Below are 20,017 nucleotides of genomic sequence, written 5' to 3'. Positions count from 1 at the left end.
GCATTTCCCTGGCATGAGTGAGGCCCTGTATTAGAGCCCCAGCAACACACACACACACACACACACACACACACACACATTTTCATATTCAGTACACTGATAATGGTGATGTTCTCATTCTCATACTTTGAAATGCAATTTTACAACTGTGAAAGAACAGAGATACTGTGAAAGAACCCCAAAACTAATTGTAGTTCTATTAGCCACACTAAAATATGTTAAGAAGTCACCTGTTGGGACAGTGCTATACATTCTCTATTATTTCTTACTACTAAGACTGACCAAATATTTATATGTTTATGATTCTGCCCATCAAGATCTCTTCTGATTTTGAACCTAAAAATAAAATCGCTAATAGAATACTGAAAAAAAAAAGCAAAAGAAGCTCAACATAGGTTTCCAGAAAGGAGACATATATCCAAATTATATGATATTTTCTATTTGCTGCTGGTGCTGCTGCTACTGATATTAAAAATATTTTTTAAAATGAACTCAAGATGCGGCTGATTCTCCTTGTACAATTCTATGCTCACTTGGGCTTTACCTACAACTGTGTTGGACCCTTTTCTGCATGTTGAACTTCGTATCTCAAGGGAATGACTCTCTGTCTAAGGGCTTTCTCTGGCATCATAGGAGCAAGTACTTTAGGAAGGGTGTTATGGTTTCGATAAAAGATATCCATCCTGCTTCACTTGTACTACCTGACATCAACTCTCAGACAAACTGTCTCCACCCAAGCCTTTGTCTCAGCATCTGGTCTGGAAAGACTCCAGAAAGATAAGATCACAGTACACTGTGAATAGATGTTCAATAAACATATTGAATTGATGTCCAGGCCCTGCTGTGTACCTATCACCAACAAAAGAGAAACATTCAACATCCACATCCAACATCCTTTCACAGGTAAAATTATATAACTGTATGATAAACTGTTGGTGCAGAGTCTATTCTAGGAATCAAGATGAGAAATCAATGCTGTCTTTGAGAGTCAAGGAAAAAATCCAAGGGAAGTGATCTTTGAGATGTATATCAAAAGCAAGGAGGAGTTTTCTGAGAAAAATGAAGGTGAAAGAAATTCATTGAAGTGCGATAATCTATGCAAAGATACGGATCTAGAGAAGATCCATTATATTATTCTGGAAATTATAAGGAATTGTCCAATGAGGACTAGAGACAAGATACAACTTTGTAAATAAAAGAAATCAAATTAAATGTAAAATAGATGTGAACCTGCCTCACAATGTGCCTAGCATAAGGTAGGTCCTCAGCAAATCTTGGTTTATCTCACTGTTGTGGTTCAGTAATAAGGTGTCCCACAAAAGCTCATGTGTGGGACAATGCAAAAAAGTTTAGAGGTGAAATGATTGGGTTATGAAAATCCTAACCTAAACAGTGCATTAACACCTATAGTGTTTAACTGGGTGGTAACTGTAGGTGGGTAGGGCATGGTTGGAGGAAGTAGGTCACTAAGGGCATAACTTTAGGGTTTATATTTTGTTCCTGGTGAGGGGAGAGCTCTCTCCACTTCCTGATTTCCATGTCCTGTGTTGCTTTCCTTCACAATGCCCCTCTGCAATGATGTTCAGCCTCACCTCAGGTCTAGGGCAATGGAGTTAGACGTAAATGGACTAAGACTGGGAGCTCCAGACTTTTCCTCCTCTAAAACTGTTTTTGTCAGGTCTTTTGATCACAGAGGTGAAAAAGCTGATGAAAACATTCACTTCATCCTGTGTGTCAGGAGTGCGAAAAATTTTCCACAAGATCAGATAAAAATGTAAAGGTTTGCGGGACATAAATCTTTTGTTGCACCTACTCAAAATTGCAACTGCAGCATAAAAGTAGACTAAAATAATATGTAAATATAATGAGTGTGCCCCATTATTAAAAAAAACCTGTTTTACAAAAATGGTGTAGGGGCTGAATTTGGATATGAATTCCTATGATCAAACAGTGGTTCCCAAGTTTTCCCATCAAAAAGAAAAACTTTAATATATATCATCAATTTGAAAAAATAGTGTATGCATATATGTAACATATAATTTATTAAACCTAGAGATAATGACTGGAGAGTGAAATTAAGGAATTTTGAAATGATCTGCAGCTTGCCATGGCTATGCTGTGACCCAGTAGTAGGAGGTGTGGTGTGTTCACTCTGGGCATTTAGGACAATGTGAAGCTGAAGGAAGTTCAGGATCAGTACGAGGTTTTACTTTTCAGAGTATTTCTAATATAATGTAAGTAAATATAAGAAACACTAATACCCCAGCAGTTTTTAAAGTAATAGGATCACATAAAATTGAATAATTTCTGGATCTAATGATAATCCTTAAGAGTAAAAGGGGAGAGCCTTAAGACTTGGGGCCGGGAGGATATTCTGTGGCAGCAGAAAGTCATAAACCAGAGGATCAGAGACAGTCAACCAGTCTCATCTTCCACCTTCAGAGAAAGTAGCAATTAACCTTCCCTCAGTGACAATGGTGAAGTGACAACTGAGAGTGATAGCAGGTAAGTTCATTTATCTGACTTCATGAAGGTGAGAGGAAAATGAGGACTAGCTCACCACAGTACAGAGTTTACTGTTTCTATTACCTCTGAATAGAGAGAAACTGAGGCAAAACCAAATAGCTCTGGAAGTAGACTTACCATTGCTAACATGGAAAACATGACCACAGCTGTTTCCTTGTCTTGGCCTCAAAACAGCTCCCTCTTGTTTGTTAGGGAACTACACCTGTTGCAATGGAGGTGACATAATAATGACAAAAATATGGCAGAGTAGTTACTTCCTAGAAGATGTCAGTTATATCTGCACATTTCTAACAAAACTGGCTAAATGATCTTGAATTCACACCAGGCAAGACTTTGATGACAATTGTGAAGTAGACTCAGTCTGGCTCTTTCCTGCTCCCAGGCCCTTTCAATTTGAATTTGCACTCCAAACTACACATGCAAACTACACACTTTACATGCAATACTGCAACCTATGAGATGACTAACCTCTCCAGTTTTTTAAGACTTTCAATACCAAAATTGAGATAATTGATCACTCATTGAGGGAAAGGCTGGCAGTAATGTGGCCACAGACAAAGGTCTGGTCCCCTAGAGGCCTGATCCACTTAGCTTGGTTCCACTATGAGAACTTGACAGACTGCAGTGCAAAGCTGAGACCAAAAAAGGGATGGAAAAAATTACCTGGATTCCCTGATGGTTTCCTGATTTCTAACTTCAGTGATAATCAAGAACCAGCTGCAATTCTATCCCTTCAGTTACATAAAGCATGCTTGTATAACAAATTGCTTATTTATTGTTGATGATGTTGTTAAATTAGCACAGGCTGGTTTCTTTAACTCAGAACTAAACTAACTTTGATTAATATAATATCCACCACTGCACTCTCTAAACAACTAAAAAAAATTTTTTTAAAATCTCATGCCCTACTGATGTGAGTCAGTAGTACCGTATCTGGACACCAAGGGTAGAATTATTAATAGTTTCTGGAGCAGTAGCAAGGCCCATTAATGCTTCAGAAAGAAAAGCACTAATGGAAAAGGGCCGCCTAGTTTCCAGTTTTCTTTGTTAATGAGCACATTTCATTCTCAGGCCAACAATGACTAGCTCAGATTCCCTGGTGCCTGGAAAGTTCTAATCTAAGTGCTATCTTGGTCTGTTTTGAAATCACAGTGCAAATAAAGGTTTGTATTTCCAGGCCTTAAAACAGATTTGGAAACTAAAATTATACCAAAAAAAATTAAAATCTTAAGTCCAGGGTATAGCAACCAACAATCCAATGCAGAACAATAAAAAGACAATTAATAAAAAACATCAGGTTCTTAGGCTGGGGCTGTGACTCAGTGGCAGAGCACTTGCCTAGCATGTGTGAGGCACTGGGTTCGATTCTCAGCACCATGTATCAATAAATAAAATAAAAGGTCCATTGACAACTAAATATATATATATAAATCAGGATCTGTCTGAGTCCTGAAATGTCTTAACTCAAAAGGAATGAAGTTCTCTTCCAGGTCTGTATTCTCTGCCTTGGACAATATGTTAGTCATCTACTATTCCATTCAGCATGAGGATGAGAGGCATAAGTCACAAAAAGACAAAGACAAGGACCAAACTGGTTGAGAGAGCACTAGAGTAACAAAACAATGATGGCAGCACAATTTAGAAAACCCATCTTGAATCTCACAATTTTCCCAGCACCAATCTAATCCATGCCCCTCTCACCTCTCACTTTCAAAGCAATTACCTCCTACCTTGTCTCCTGCTTTCTCCTTTGTTTCCCCAAGTCAGCTCCCCCCAGACCAGCCAGAGTGTCATCTTTTGAAGCTAGAAATCAGATTGTGTCACCCTTGACTGGAAACACTCTAACTGGCCATCATAGTCAGAACAAAATCCAATCTCCTGACAATTCTATGTATACCTGGCCCTAGATAACCTGGTGGCTATTGTTGAGACTGTCTGTCTTCCTCGTTAGAATGTAAAGTTCATGAGGGCAAAAGCTTGTCTTCTCCTATATGACTATGTTCCCAGATCCAGGTAGATAGTAAGTCTCTGAGAATCAATAGATAAATGAACAAAGATGAAAAACATATCTAGGTTCAAATCCCAGCTCTTTTCAACTGCCATCTTATATTACCTTTAGCAAGGCACCTAACTTCCCTAGACCTAAGTTTTCTTCATCTCTAAATCAAAGCTATCCCTTCCCTTCAAAAGTTGTCACGAGGAACAGTTGAGATCACTGAGGTAAATCCCCTCCATAGTGGCTAGACCTCTGTAGACATTCAGCAAGTCTCCCCCTCTCAGTCATTCCTTCACCTTCTGGGGAAGCCAAAAGCAGTAACTAGTGAGCCTCCCGGGCCTCAGGAGCTGTTGGGTTATGTGATTTTATCAGTTCAGTTGAGCGTAGATATTCTGTCATTTAGTCAATAGGTTTCTTGGTCACTGTATATGTCCTTAAAAGGCAAACATTCCTGTAAGAAAATATTCATCTTTATCTTAATAAAAGTCATGCTTAAAATGATTTTTTTCTGTGACTAGAAGCCCTGTAAAAGCCAGAAAAAGCAGAAATCAAGATGCCCCAAAGCAATTTCATAGATGTCTAGAGAGTTTGTTTGATTTAAAATCACAGCCTGAAATAAGGGTCTCAGCTAAATCATCAGGGATGATGGAAAAATTGGCACCTGTGCAGGAAAGACTACCTTATGTATAAACATCACTCAGGTGGGCAAGGTTATTACTACCTGATCAAGGGATACTTGTGCTGGGAAATTCCCAAGTGATTGCAGTAGACTAACTGCTCATTGTTTCATTGGCTCCAGGAATTATTGTATTAAAAATAAGCTAACGAGGCAATCATTTCGAACTGTCTTAAGATTTAATTATAGTTGTTCTAAGAAGACCAGATGACCCCAATCCTACTATAATTCAGCCTAATACCTATGCCCTCTATTTTGCTTTTACGTTTGGAGGTGGAAGAGAGAGCAATTGACCTTAATCAGCTTCTTCTCTCCATAAAGGAGACACTGAAACAAACTCATCTGATCTGCTCACAAGGCCACCTCAGCCTCTGATGTTTTACCATCTCCTCTCACAACTCTTCAGGGCTATGAAATGCTTATCAGCCTTGTCCTCTGGCTCCATGGAGTCTACAGCCTAAAAATGTCTTGGTTTTTTTGGGTCATAGAGAATTTAGAATCTTGGAAAATCCCCCAAAGTCTAATAGCTTGTTGTCCTGTAATACTGGATGATTTCAAAAAAATCATCCTTTTATTTATTGAATCTTCTTCAGTGATGGGCTTCCTTTTCCCACAATTCCAACCATTACCTTCAACCCCCAGGTAAGCTTTTGAAGTTGAAATCCCTCTTAAAAACGAAATTCTGTCCTTTTGTAATTCTATCCTATTTTCTTCTGGTTGCCAAGATATTTCACATCTAAGTGTATGGACTCATGGGGTCGATTGTTAATAATCAACCTGGTTTGGCTAAGTTTTGTGGTTTTCTTTTATTCCTGACACATCCCCTCATGTAAGTTTGAGCTCACATTCCTAAAATGAATGGGTCTTGATTTAATAAACAGACATAAATAAGATTGCTCTTTGGACAGATATAAACCCTATTTTTATAGGAAATGGAGCTCATTTTTCAATACACCAATACCTGAAATCCAGCCAAAACCATCTTTTTTCTTACAGAAATCTGGGCTGCTGATATTTCTTAGAGAAAGAATTCTAAATCCGGGAGGGAGGAATGACCTGAAAGCTCATCAGTGTCCTAAATTCTGTACTAGTAATTTTAGAATCATAATTTTAGAACATGAGATTGCACTGAGGAGCTAATAATACTACTAAAACTTGTTGCTATCTTTTCTCAGCCTAGATTAAGGTTTTATAAGCAAAGAACACCAAAGCTCTGAAAAATTATTACTATGTTATTTGCAGGACAGCCTAGATTAACCTGTCTCAGGGGAGACTTTATCTCTCTATATACTTGAGGTAGAAGAAGTGGGAATGAAAAGCAAAGTCTTATTTACTATTACTTTACTTGAATGGTTAGAAAAATGATTTTTGAAGTGGATAAAGTCCTTGACCTGTGGTTTGACATTTTATACAGTTTTTCCTTGCCATTCAAACTTGGCTGATGAAGAACAGAAAACATGAGAGAATTTATGAGGTCAATGTTTATTTAAAGGTCTTCCAGGGGTCTCTCAGATGTGTCAAAGACTACTATGCCCTGCTCATTGTGTTCTCTGTTGTTAATTAATTCTTTCAAAATTGTTGAGTGTCTGCTAGAGGCCAATCATTGTGCTAGGAACAGAGGGTAGTAAATTAACTCCATTCCATCTTTACAGACAATAGTTCAGTGGTAAGTTCACTTGTCCTGCTTGGTGTCTCTACTTAGAATGCCGAAGTCCTCATTGTTGGCTTTCTGGAATCCATCAACCCTACTTTCCCCTTCAGTACTTTGCTTCCTCCATAGACTCATCTCTAAAAAGTAGCGTGGAAATAATTAGCATCTTTGTGAGTGAATATATGACTAACTCTTCTGTTGCTTCTCTTTACCTACAATTCACCTTTTCCAATAGACAAGGGTCTACTATTACAGAATATATAAATATATGAATGCTTTTTCCAGGAATGTCATTTTTCAAAAAGGATTCTGGGAGAGGATAAAGTTTAGTTCAGGATATGCAGTTTCAGCAATAAACTCTCTGGCTATGCCTACATATGGCTACCTAGTATCTTTCATTTCGTATGGTTATAAACTAACATAAATATAAAGAAGGATTTTTTTTTAAGTTTTTCACTATGTAGATAGGGATCAAACCCAGGGCCTCATACATGCTAGGTGAGTGCACTACAATTGAGTCATATCCCTCAGTCCATAATACAGAGCAGGATTAATGATAAAAACACAAATATTTCCTGGGCCAAGGACACAAAATGAAAACTTGGTGGTAATTCAATGGCATTTTTACTGGAAACTAGAATAGCCAAAGGTAGATGTTACTCTCCATCTCTCTTAAGACTTCTAACTTCTCTAAGTGTATCTTTAGTCTATTGGCAAAGGTGAATTGTAGGTAAAGAGAAGCAACAGAAGAGTTAGTCATGTATTCACTCACTGCTATCTTAATCAACTGCTTCTTCTAATTTACGTTGGACGTGGCTCAATGTGGCCAGCCGCCCTAACTCTATGTCATAAAGTTTTAGCCCTTTTCCCATAACCAACTAGTATCAATTTTGTTTCTTCAGTTTTAATATGAAAGAGGGAGAGAAAAATGAAAAGTATATGACTCAGACTTTGATTGGTGTAGTTCATCTCTTTAAGTCATGCCATAAAATGTGCTGACTATGCATTGCAGATATTGGGCAAGATCTTCCTCCAGCCCAATTTTCTGAGCCCAGAAAATACCAATGTATCAGTATATAGGGCTATCTGTATGGGATCTGGATACAACAGAAGTTTCCAAAAGTCTGGATGAGACAGGCAATTAAATATCTTTTTTCTAATTGATTCAGAATAATTACACATATTTATGGAGTATAATGTGATGTTTTGAGATATATATATATATATATATATATTGTGTAATGATTAAACCAGCATATTAAGCATATCTATCAGTTTACATGTTTATAATTTCTTTGTGGTGAGAACATTCAAAGTTCTCTATTGTAGCTATTTTGAAGTAATGAACACAGTATTGTTAACCATAGTCATCCTACTATGCAATACCAGAAGTTTTTCCTCCTAGCCACTGTAACTTTGTACTCTTTGACCAATCTCTCTGTATACCCTTCTCCCCATCATTTTTCTAGCCTCTCTGCTCTCTATTGCCATGAGATCAGCTTCTTTAAATATTCTGCATAGACTCATCTCTAAAAAGTAGCTGGGAAATAACTGGCATCTTTGTGAGTGAATACATGACTAACTCTTCTGTTGCTTCTCTTTACCTACAATTCACCTTTGCCAATAGACTAAGGATCCACTATTACAGAATATATACAATGATGTAGGGGTATTGCTTTTCCAGTCATTCTCTCCCCTCCTCCTTGCTAGTGTAGCTCATTTCCCACAGTAAATGAAATATCCTTTAACAGACCCAATCTTTGTATTTGTAACATAAAAGAGCTGTAGGTTTTCATAAAGTATGATCAGCCCTTCCTTTCCTTCTCCTTTCCAATTGTTATAGATTTTTCTAGGTTCAAATCCACTTTACATTGTTTTCTTGCCTCCCACATCTATTTATTCGCCTCCATTGTAGGCTCTCAACCTTCAGAACCTAATGAGTACTGAAACAAAATGTAATCCACATAGAACCACTCGTGACCACAATTGCCCACATTGATAGCAATCATGATAAGAGGGTGCTCAGACAGCCCCCATCTGCCTGGCACTCTGTGGCTGGAACATTGAGTATCAGAGACAAGTGAGCAGAGGCGGTGGAGTATTTGTAAATGCCCTTCACAGGCATCCCGAGAGGAGCCAAGTACCTCTAGATTGTCCCCTCTTCAACTGACAAGGCTGGACTGGCCATGCCTCATAATATAGTTTGGGGTCTTCCTGAATTCACCTGGACTCTTTAAATCTATCTCCCCGTGTTTTCCCTCCTCTTCCTCTTGACGATTTGTTTGCCCTAATTTTAATCATTCAGAGAATTTTTTTTTTTTACTGTAGATGGGTAAATTGCCGACTTGCATACAATACATAGTGATCCAAGAAACTGTACCATAGAAGATATAGAATAAAATTTATGTCGGTGTAAAATGCCTTTAGGAAATCCCTCACAATTCCACAGATTCAGCTAGGCTATGAAGCTGTGTCAGGTACTTTATTTGATAATGATGTATTTGATGGCATGAAAAACTTGAAAAGTAAATATATATATTTTTTGTCCTTCATAAACAGATTATGGATGGATAGGAATAAACTGAAAGTCATAGGAATGGTCAACAGAACAGGAGTTTTCAACTAAGTTCCCTGGCTCCATCATTGGATTCATCACTGGGCAAACTGGCCTGACTAGACATAAAGCAAACACTGTTGGTTGCCAGGAGTCAATCTCTCCCCTCCTCCTTGCTAGTGTAGCTCATTTCCCATAATGAATGATCTCTCTGCAACGATGATTCTCATTCCCATGTCATCTCACTCAACGAGGACACGGGCACCTAACCAGTCTTGGACAATGGAAACTTTTTTTTTCTGCATGGAGCTTTATGAGGGAGGTTTCCTTTGTTACTGAAAATAAATTTCCCTCTGCATGTCTTTGGAAGTTTTCATTCTTGGAATGAGAGAAGTCTTAGGGCACTCATTATGTAGAAGATAAGAAGGTTAAATAGAATCTGAGCCAGAGCCATGACATTTTTAGCTGCTTCGTTACCACCCTAAAAGTCATTGAACCACTTTTTATTGTATAAAACATTTTCATTGGGGTATTCCATTCTTTGTAGCACCCAAATCTCCTTACTGAATAAATATCACTACCTCTAAGACTACTTCCAGCTCACAGAATATATGATCCTATGAGAAAAGAGAGAGAAGCAATGTCCCTTTTGAAAAGTTATTTTAAGCATCTATAGAAAAGAAATTTCAAAAAAACAATACTTCAAGAAGTCAGACTTCTAACTAGTCAAGAGTTGAGAGCTGCTGGCACAGTATGGCATAAAAAGCACAGAGATGAATCTATTCCAGACATGGCTTGGTTAGGGGAAGGAGTATCTGTAGTGTACATCTGTAGCATTTTTTTGATGGCCTATCATTTAGGCATCTTTCCTCTTTTACTATAAATAGAAGTCAAAGGAGATATTTTCTCCAGGCAAATCAGAGGAAGAGCAGTTGACTAAGAATGGAGCAGCTGAGAGTCAGGGTTGTGGCTCAGTGGTAGAGCGTTCACCTAGCATGAGTGAGGCACTGGGTTCAATTCCTAGCACCACATAAAAATAAAAACAAATAAAGGTATTGTGTTCATCTACAACTAAAAAAAATATTTAAAAAAGAATGGAGCAGCTGATGCTCTTACAAAGGATTTTTAATCTTAAGATATGGGGAAAGAGGGATGCCAATGCAGTTCTAAAGTTATTGAGGGCAGAGGCCTTGACCTTGAGGTGCTAGTGAAGATACTTCCAATCCCCGCTTCCTAACTAGACTTACCTCTGTGGTGTGAACTTGGATTAGAATTCTTTTTTTTTAAAATTTATTTATTTTATCTTATTGGTTGTTCAAAACATTACAAAGATTGCAGAATCACATTGGTTACACATCCACATTTTTACATGATGCCATATTAGTAACTGTTGTATTCTGTAATGCTCAGTCTCCTTTGGTCCTTCTTGCATTTTGAATCTAGTTCTCCAATTTCCCAAATCCTTCTGGAAGCTTTCCCTAATATATTTCAAATAAATTGTTCTCTGGTTTTGGTTAACTACAGATTGTTTTTCACAACCAAAAAGTCAGATTGATACAGACTCAAATCTTCAATATGAAGAAATGTGTCAAGAGTCTAAATCTCATATAGACTTATGAAAATAAAATTTGTAACAATTGCTCAAGTTTTCGGAGAACATTTGGAATTTTCTAATACTTCTGGACCCATCCAAGAGAAGAATGTCAGTTTTGGGAGGCACTGAAGAAACCATGTCAGTCCGCCACGGAACAGCTTTAGGTATCTTGGCTGCCCCTGTTCTGTACACGGCTCCCTAAAAGACTTGAGATAAAGTGCTTGTTCATGACTTTAGAGAACATTTTTGTTTCTCACTGCCATTTTTCAGAAAAATTAGAGATTGTCCTTCAAAAGTCCTTCAGACATATACTTAGTGAGATGTGTATGTGAGCAAAAAAAAACATTGAATGGAATGTGACCTTTATGAAGAGGAACACCTGCAGAGTTCGCTAGAGAGCAAGGAGCCTGCAATGTTCCATTTATGGTGCAGTTGTTCCCCTATACCTTAAAGACCACACTTCCTGCCATAATTATAAAAACAAGTTAGAAAATTAAAATAAATAAAAATAAAGCAAAATAGAAATCAGAATTATACCAAAACAAAAATAATATGCTATTTGTCCACTAAAGTTATTGGTAGAAAAAAATACAATGAACAAAAGAGATAAAAGTATTAAAAAGAAAATAGGAATCAGAACAGTTAATTAAAATATAGAGAAAAAAGATTAAAATACATTAAATATAAGAGGAAATTTAAAGATTAAATTAAAAGAAAGAGTGAAAGGGAAAGTCAAAAGTAGAGACTAAAAAAATAATATGAATCCAAATGGAAACATTATTTTTTAAAAATCTAACTCAAAATAAGATAGAGTAGCACATTGATGCAAAGTTGTAAAGGCATGTGGTGTCTTTTAAGTGAAAGTAACTAGTAACTCCATTCCCTATGAAGATAAGAAAAGCATAAACAACAGAATCAGGTAGCTTTTCTTATAGGAAAGTCTCTTGAATGGCCTTCATGAACAGAGAACAATGGGACAGAGAGCAAATTGAGAACCAAATATAACCTCCCAGAATATTTATCTTTTTCAACTTACCCAATAAAGGTAACAAACTGTCTCAGAAAATCATCCCACCAATTGGGAAAGCATACAGCTGTCTTAATGTTTGCCTTTGTTATTTTAGGTAACCAAAATACCCTTTTTGAGCCCCTACTGCATGTATGTCAATATAAATCTATTTGCTTTCATATGAGTTTTCTTCTTGAATTTCTTCAACAATCCTTTTGAGGTTCAGTGATTCCACAACACTAAATATGTACTGTGTATTAGTTTCAGTGATTCCACAACACTACATATGTACTGTGTATTAGTTTAAGATGCTGTACCAAATTATCATAAACTTAATGGATATATATATATATATATATATATATATATATATATATATATATCACAAGTTTATTCTCTTAAAGTTCTCAAGACCAGAAGTCCAAAATAAGTTTTTTATGAGTGAAATCAAGGTGTTGGGGAAGGGCTGATTCCTTCTGGAGGCTCCGGGGAGAACCTGATTCCTTGCCTTGTCCAACATCTAAAGAGGCTGCCTTCAACTTTTGACATATCACAATGTCTTTTTGCTCTCCGTTTCTGCCATCACATTGCATCTCCTCCAGATCGGACTCCTTCTGTGTCACCCATTATTTTTAAAACTATTTTGGTTCTATAAGGTCATCTGAATAATCCAAGAACAATGTCTATATTTCACAATCCCTAATTCATTCACATCTACAAAGTCCATTTTGCCATGTAAGTTGGCATTCACAGATTCTGGACATAGGACACAGACATCTCTGGGGGCCATTATTCAGCCTGCTACAGACTGGTCATGTCAGAATTTCCTGAGTAATGGGTATTACTGAGTATATCAGTTCAGTTAATAGAATTGTACCAATGTCAATTTCTCAGTTTTAATCATTGCTTTAAGATTATTTAAACTGTTAACCTTAGATAAGGGGGTATATACAAAGTTTCTGTATGATTTCGGTAAGATTTCTGTAATTATCAGATGGTAGGGGTACAGGTCAGCAGCACAGTGTATGTCTAGCATGTGCGGAGTCTTGGGTTTAATCCCCAGCACCAAAAATAAATAAATAGATTAAATTATCAAAAATACAATATAATTGAGTATATAGACCAACAATGACAAAAAAATTTCTGGGGGCTTTCAAAGATTACCAGGCCTTTCTGAGGATTATAGAATCACATTCTGCAGACAGAGCCTAAGAATCTATGTTGTAGACAAGTACATGATCCTGTTTCACAGGCAGTTCTAAGAACTACTAACAATTATGTCAGTAGTATTCCAAGTGTGGTTAAAGCAACCTTGCCTGATGTCTTATTAGAAATACACATTCTCAGACCCCATTAAGCACCATCTGTGCAGGACATGGCCCCAGACATTTTGTGTTTTAATAAGTTCTCTAGACGATTCTTCTGCACAGTTAACACTGATAAGCACTAGACTGTGTGGTTTTTAAATAATGGGATGTAGCTATCACTATCTCCAGTTTTCATAATCTAAGGCTCAGTTGTATGAAATACTCAATGTAACAGGGCTAAGACTGTGCCAAAACTGGTACAAAATTGCAGGTCTGATGAAGTTTAATTCTGATCTTTCACCTTCAGGTTTTCATTTAATTCTGATCTTTCACCTTCAGGCTTTATGTTAAAGTATTGACGTCTCTCATAAAATGAAAATGCATTACCCCATGTGGAGACATCCTTTACAGTGAAATGGGATTAACTGCAGATGAAAGAGGTAGCCTGTTATTAGCAGAGGCTTAGGGAATGAGAACCAGAATAATAAGCTTGATGATCAAGACAAAACCCCCAAATCAGACCCAATCATATATTTCAAAAATTTCAGGCCGACTAGATCTTCCTTCAATTGATTATCTTTGTAGGCATATTAATACTTCTGAGATAAAACTGCCAAATAATGACATTCAGAAAAAAATGATTATCTCATATATAAAGGAATAGCCAAGAAGTCAGGTCCACGTGTGTGGTGAAAGGAAGAGTCAATTCCTATTACAAACCCACTCCCTGTTTCTTGGGGCCCAGGACATTCAAAGAGCAAAATCGAGTATTTGGTAATGCAACTCAGAGCAAAGAAAGGATAAGACACAAAGATCACTCTAAAACAATGCCCAAGATGGCAGAAAACAGCTAATTATCACACTGATGTACCTGGAGTCTGAACATCTTTCTCAGCACCAACCTAAGGTCCACCCTGGGACAAGAGATAGAACGGAATGATTGACAGCTGATATCACAGAAGAGGCTGGGCCTAGAGAGAGAGACATAGAGCAAAGGAGGTTGAAATTTAAAACCATCCAAAAGAAGAACCAAATTTCCCCTGGTGATACTGTAAAGAGTAGTTAACTGAGGACCCAGTTTTGTGGGAGTTGTGAGTGATTCACACTCACTGATGTTGGAAAGAATATGTAGACATAAAGAGGAGAGCCTGTTCACATTCCACCCCACCTGAGGATTCCACATGTGTTGTAAGATACAAATCAAATCTGATGGACTTTTTCTGGACCTAGCTGATTGTAAGGATGTTTAATCATGAGTTGATCCCACATCCTATTCACAACTTTGAGGGAGCAGAAAGACAGATATGGGAGTGGGGAATCTAAAGCCCTAAGGAAGGTTTGGTGAGAAAAGAGAATTAACTTCACCTGAGCCTTAGTTGAGCTTATACCCACCATGTAGGCCACAGTGCCAGGGCATTGTCTCTCTCTGGCTATGTATGATGTGTAGAAAGCTGGCTGTTTCGGTTAGCTTTTCCATTGCTTTTCATTGCTGCGACCAAAAGACCTTACAAAACAACACAGAGGAAGAAAAGTTTATTTTGACTCATGGATTCAGAGATTCAATTCATGGTTGGCCATCTCCATAGCTCTGAGCCCAAGATGAGGCAGCAATCATGGCAGAAGGGTGTGGCAGAGGAACACAGCTCAGAACATGGCAACCAGGATGGAGGGATGGAGAAAGAGAGTGAGACAGAGACAGCAAGAGACAGAGAGAGAGAGACAGAGTGAGAGAGAGAAAAAGAGAGAGAGAGAAAGACAGAGAGACAGACAGAGAGAGAGAGAGAGAGAGAGAGACAGAGACAGAGAGAGAGACAGAGACAGAGAGAGAGAGAGAGAATATTCCACTCACTCAATAGGGATAAAATGTAAACCTCAAAAGCATGTACCAGGTGACCTACTTCCTCCAGCTACACCCTGCATGCCTAGATTTACTGCTCAGATAATCCATGTCAGTGGATTAATCCACTGATTAGATTACACCTCTTGTAATCCAAACATTTAACTTCTGAACTTTCTTGCATTGCCTCACAAATGATCCTTTGGGGGACGCTTCATATCTAAACCACAACAGTGGCAAACCTCATGCTAAGAGTACTTTCAAATCCTCAGAACCTTTCATAGACTTGCTTATTTCACATCCTCATTTTGTCAGCCCATAAAATTTCTGACTATGGAGAAACCCGGTTGCTTTATGAAGGGACAAAGAGGAGGAAAAAAAAATCCTAGAAATGATTCTGGGCTGTCTTTGACATTGGTTGAGCATTACCACCTGCAGCCTGACTAGAAAGAATTTTGAAGTGCTTTGTAAACCACTCAAGTACTTAGCAGCTCTTGCTTAGGAATGAAGGCTAAAAACCCACAGAGTGGGAGGTAGGACAAAACATGCTCTCTCTGAGCTTTCCTGACATGCTGGCTGCCTTCCAGGCTACCTGATTAAATCAGAACCTAAATTTGTCACTGACCTGTTTTGCTATCTCTGGTATAGTCAGTTACTGCAAGCCCAGTGCTCTGTGAGTTATTTCTTGTGCGTGTGAAATTTAGGTTTATCACAATCTGTTTTTCATATCAGAATTTTGCAAATAGTGGACTATGCTGCTAGTTGTTGCCTAAAGTGGGTAATTACCTAATAATTTGGGGACAAAAGAAGATTGGGAGTGAGCCAAACAAGGGAAGCAAGATCCATTTCTATGAATGATTTCTTAAACATGCTACTGCATATTTCTGCAGAGCACACCAAAGCTAAAGAGAAAAATCAGAAAATCACTGAACTGGCCCATATCCATTGAACACTTTTGAAACACATAGTTCTGCACTGATAATGAACAATTCTCGCCCCTGAATCATTCCAGGGTCTTGAACCTAAGAAACTCTTAGATGAGGTGTTAAATGCCTTGAGTTATGGAGCAGGGGCTTCAAAAATAAAACACACAGCTGCTCATATCAAAGAAAATACAGTGTGGTGGAGCAAAGACAAGCAAATATATTTATAAGACAATGTAATGAATAACACAGTGAAGGTAAGTCCTGTGTAAGAGCCAGAAGATGGGAAACCAACCCAGAATGCCTTGGCAGAAGAGAAAAAGGGAAGAGAAGAGGGCAGGAACAGTGACCAAGTTTATTTTCTGTAGTCCAAGAAAGTTTTTGCTTCACTGCATGTTTTCAGAAGATAATATGTGAGAATAACCTCAAATGATACCTCTGGGTTTCTCCTTGAACACTTACTCCTTGAGAAAAATTGATTCTTTGGGGAGTCATGAAGAAATAAAGGGCCTGTGATAACCTGGATGGAACTGAGGGACAAGCACTTAAGTGCAATCAGGCAGGCACAGAAAAAAGAATTATGCATGCTCTCACCAATATATAAAAGCAAAAATCCCTTGTCGCATTGAAACTTAGAAAATAAAATTTTAGTTGGAATCCATGTGATTTATTGATTCTTGATTTTATTTCTTGCACTATAGCAGTCTTATTAAGGAAGTTGGGGCCTAATCTCACATGATGAAGATTAGGGCCTACTTTTTCTTCTGTTAGACCCAGGGTCTTAATATGTTCTGATGAAAGAGAAAATAAAGTAGACTTTGGGAGGAAAGACCTGGGTTCTTGTACAGTAATCCTTTTTTTCTGTTTTTTTTTTTTTTTTGGTACAGGGAATTGAACACAGGGGCACTCAACCACTAAGTCACATCCCCAGCCATTATTTTGTATTTTATATATATATTTTATTTTGAGACAGGGTCTCACAGACTTGCTTAGTGCCCCTCCAAGTTGCTGAGGCAGGCTTTGAATTCACGATCCTCCTGTCTCAGCCTCTAGAGCTGCTGGGCTGTCATCCTCCTTTTATTTTAGTAGTCATTTTACCTACAGAGACCTCAAGCCCATATTAGCAAACTTAGGTTAATTTTATCTGCTTCCTGTATTTCACAGTAATGTTGGGGAACTCATGATTGTAGGGGTACAGAAACACTGAAGACCTTTAGTTATTTTTGCTTTTCAATTATTTTTTCCTTTTTCAAGTCTTTGCTACATATACAGCACAATTCTGAGAAACTACAAAACACAGGGCATGGTCCTGTCCCCTGGAACTTAACAAATCTGGGTAAAGAAACCCTGAAACTACTGGAAGGTAATCCACAGTAAAGGTAAGTAAGGCAATATGCTGGAATACAAAGGGAAGATTTTATTGAAGTTGCAACAGGGGTTCACTGGATGCTTTGACTACAACCCTGTCGCTTTGAAACTTACATGTTTGTTTCTCTTTTCCCCAACCTTCTCCTCCCTGATCTTCTTTGCCCTAACCTTCTCCTCCTGATTTTCTTTCCCCTACCCTTCTCCTCCCTGATCTTCTGTTTTTCTTTTCCCTAAACTTCTCCTACCTGTACTTTTCCCCCTCCCTGGTCTCCTCCTCTGGGCTCTTCTTTTCTTTCCTCATTTCTGATGCAACATGCCCCACATTACATCATTCCCTACAGCTTAGTTGTCATAAATCCGTTTATTTTATTCCTGTCTTGCCGGCTCTTTATTCCTGCTTTTGAAAAACCAGGCTCTACCTCAGAGCAAAGCCTGTCCAAGAAAGGGACATGACCTTTGTTTTTAGAAAAACCCACAGAGCACTCTTAGGCACATTCCCATCCTGCTAAGTTGTTTCTCTACAAATAACAGGAGAGATCTGCTGGGCCACATGTCCCTGACTCAGTCAGGCTAGGGGGGGACCCCTAGCAACTCCTAGCAGCCACCAATCAGCCTGAGACAGGGAAATACCTGGGATGCCAGATGATCCTCCCAGTAGTTTTTGGTTTTGGGAAACCATGTAGTTCAGCAGGAACACCCCTCTTGGCATAAACCAATCAGTTCAAATGAATCCCCCTCTTGGAGTAACCAATCATCATACCCAACTTGTTCCTGCCTGTGAATGTGTTAATCATGTTTTAGAGTTGTTATTTGATTTTCACTCAGTGTGTAATGATTTGCTAAGAGATGCTATGATGTATATGGGGGTCCCTGCCTTCTCCAAAGAATGTATAAAACTGCTGGAAACCCTGGGCTCGGGGCCTCTCAGCATCACCAGTTGCTGTGTCTGCGCAGAGGACCCAGCTACCTCGCAATAGACACCTCTTTGCTGCTAACATCGGTCTTGTTCTCTGGTGGTCTTTGGGGGGGGGGTTCAGATTTCGAGCATAAAACCTCTCTCCTCTCTCCCCTTTTCCCTATCTAAAGCTCATCTATTTTTCCCATGCTCCCCCCACCCCATCCCCATTATAAATCATCATCCTTGTATCAGACAATACATTCTGCATTTGAATTGTTAGGGTCTGCTTACTTCATTCAGCATTTTAATCTCCAACTTCATCCATTTACTTGCAAATGCCATGATTTTTTTTCTCCTTTAATGGTGAGTGATATTCCATTGTGTATATATGCCACATTTTCTTCATCCATTCATCTAATGAAGGGTATATCTAGGTTGGTTCCACAATTTAGCTATTGTGAATTGTGCTGCTGTAAACATGGATGTGTCTGCGTCCTTGTAGTATGCTACTTCTAAGGCCTTTGGGTATAAACCAAGGAGCGGGATACCTGGATCCAATGGTGGTTCTGTTATGAGTTTTCCAAGGAATCTCCATACTGCTTTTCATATTGGCTGCACCAATTTTCAGTCCCACCAGCAATGTGTGAAGGTGCCTTTTTACCCCACTTCCTTGCGAAAAATTATTGTTGTTTTTATCCTTAAGAGCTGCCAGAGATGTTGAACATTTTTTCATATATTTGTTGATTGATTGTATATCATTTTCTGAGAAATGTCCGTTCAGTTTTTGGCCCATTTATTCATTGGGTTATTTGTATTTTTTGGTGTTAAGAGTTTTGAGATCTTTATATATATATATATATATATGAGTGCTCTATCTGATTTGTGTGTGGTAAAATTTCCTCCTATTCTGTAGGCTCTCCACCTCACTTATTGTTTCTTTTGCTGCAAAGAAGCTTTTTAGTTGGAATCCATCTGATTTATTGATCCTTGATTTTATTTCTTGCACTATAGCAGTCTTATTATGCAAGTTGGGGCCTAATCTCACATGATGAAGATTAGAGCCTACTTTTTCTTCTGTTAGACCCAAGGTCTCTGGCTTAATTCATAGGTCCTACTTCCACTCTGGATTGAGTTTTGTGCATGGTGAGAGACTGGGGTTTTCGTTTCATTTTGTTGCCTATGGATTTCCAGTTTTCCCAGCACCGTTTGTTGAAGAGGCTATCTTTTCTCCAAATTAGTTTTGGGCACCTTTGTCTGATAGAAGATAATTGTAATTTAGTGGGTTAGTCTCCGTGTCCTCTATTGTGTACCATTGGTCTACCAGTCTGTTTATATACACAAGGGAATGTTACTCAGCAATAAAAGAGAATACCATCATGGCATTTGCAGGTAAATGGATGCAGATGGAGGAGATGAGGCTAAGTGAAGTCAGCCCATCCCAAACAAACGAATGCCAAGTGTTTTCTCTGATATAAGGAGTCTGGGATGGGGAGCATGGGAGGAAGAGATGAGCTCCAGATAGGGGAGAGGAGTGGGAAGGGAAGGTAGGGGGCATGCGGTTAGAAATGATGGTGGAATGTGATGGACATGGTTATCCAAAGTACACGTATGAAAACATAAGTTGGTGTGAATATACTTTATGTACAACCAGAGTTGTGAAAATTGTACATTCTGCTGT

This window comes from Urocitellus parryii, chromosome 5, assembly GCF_045843805.1.
Source record: "Urocitellus parryii isolate mUroPar1 chromosome 5, mUroPar1.hap1, whole genome shotgun sequence".
In the NCBI taxonomy this organism is placed as follows: Eukaryota; Metazoa; Chordata; class Mammalia; order Rodentia; family Sciuridae; genus Urocitellus; species Urocitellus parryii.
The sequence above is the reverse complement of the archived record's forward strand: the minus strand, read 5'-3'. Positions refer to the sequence as shown.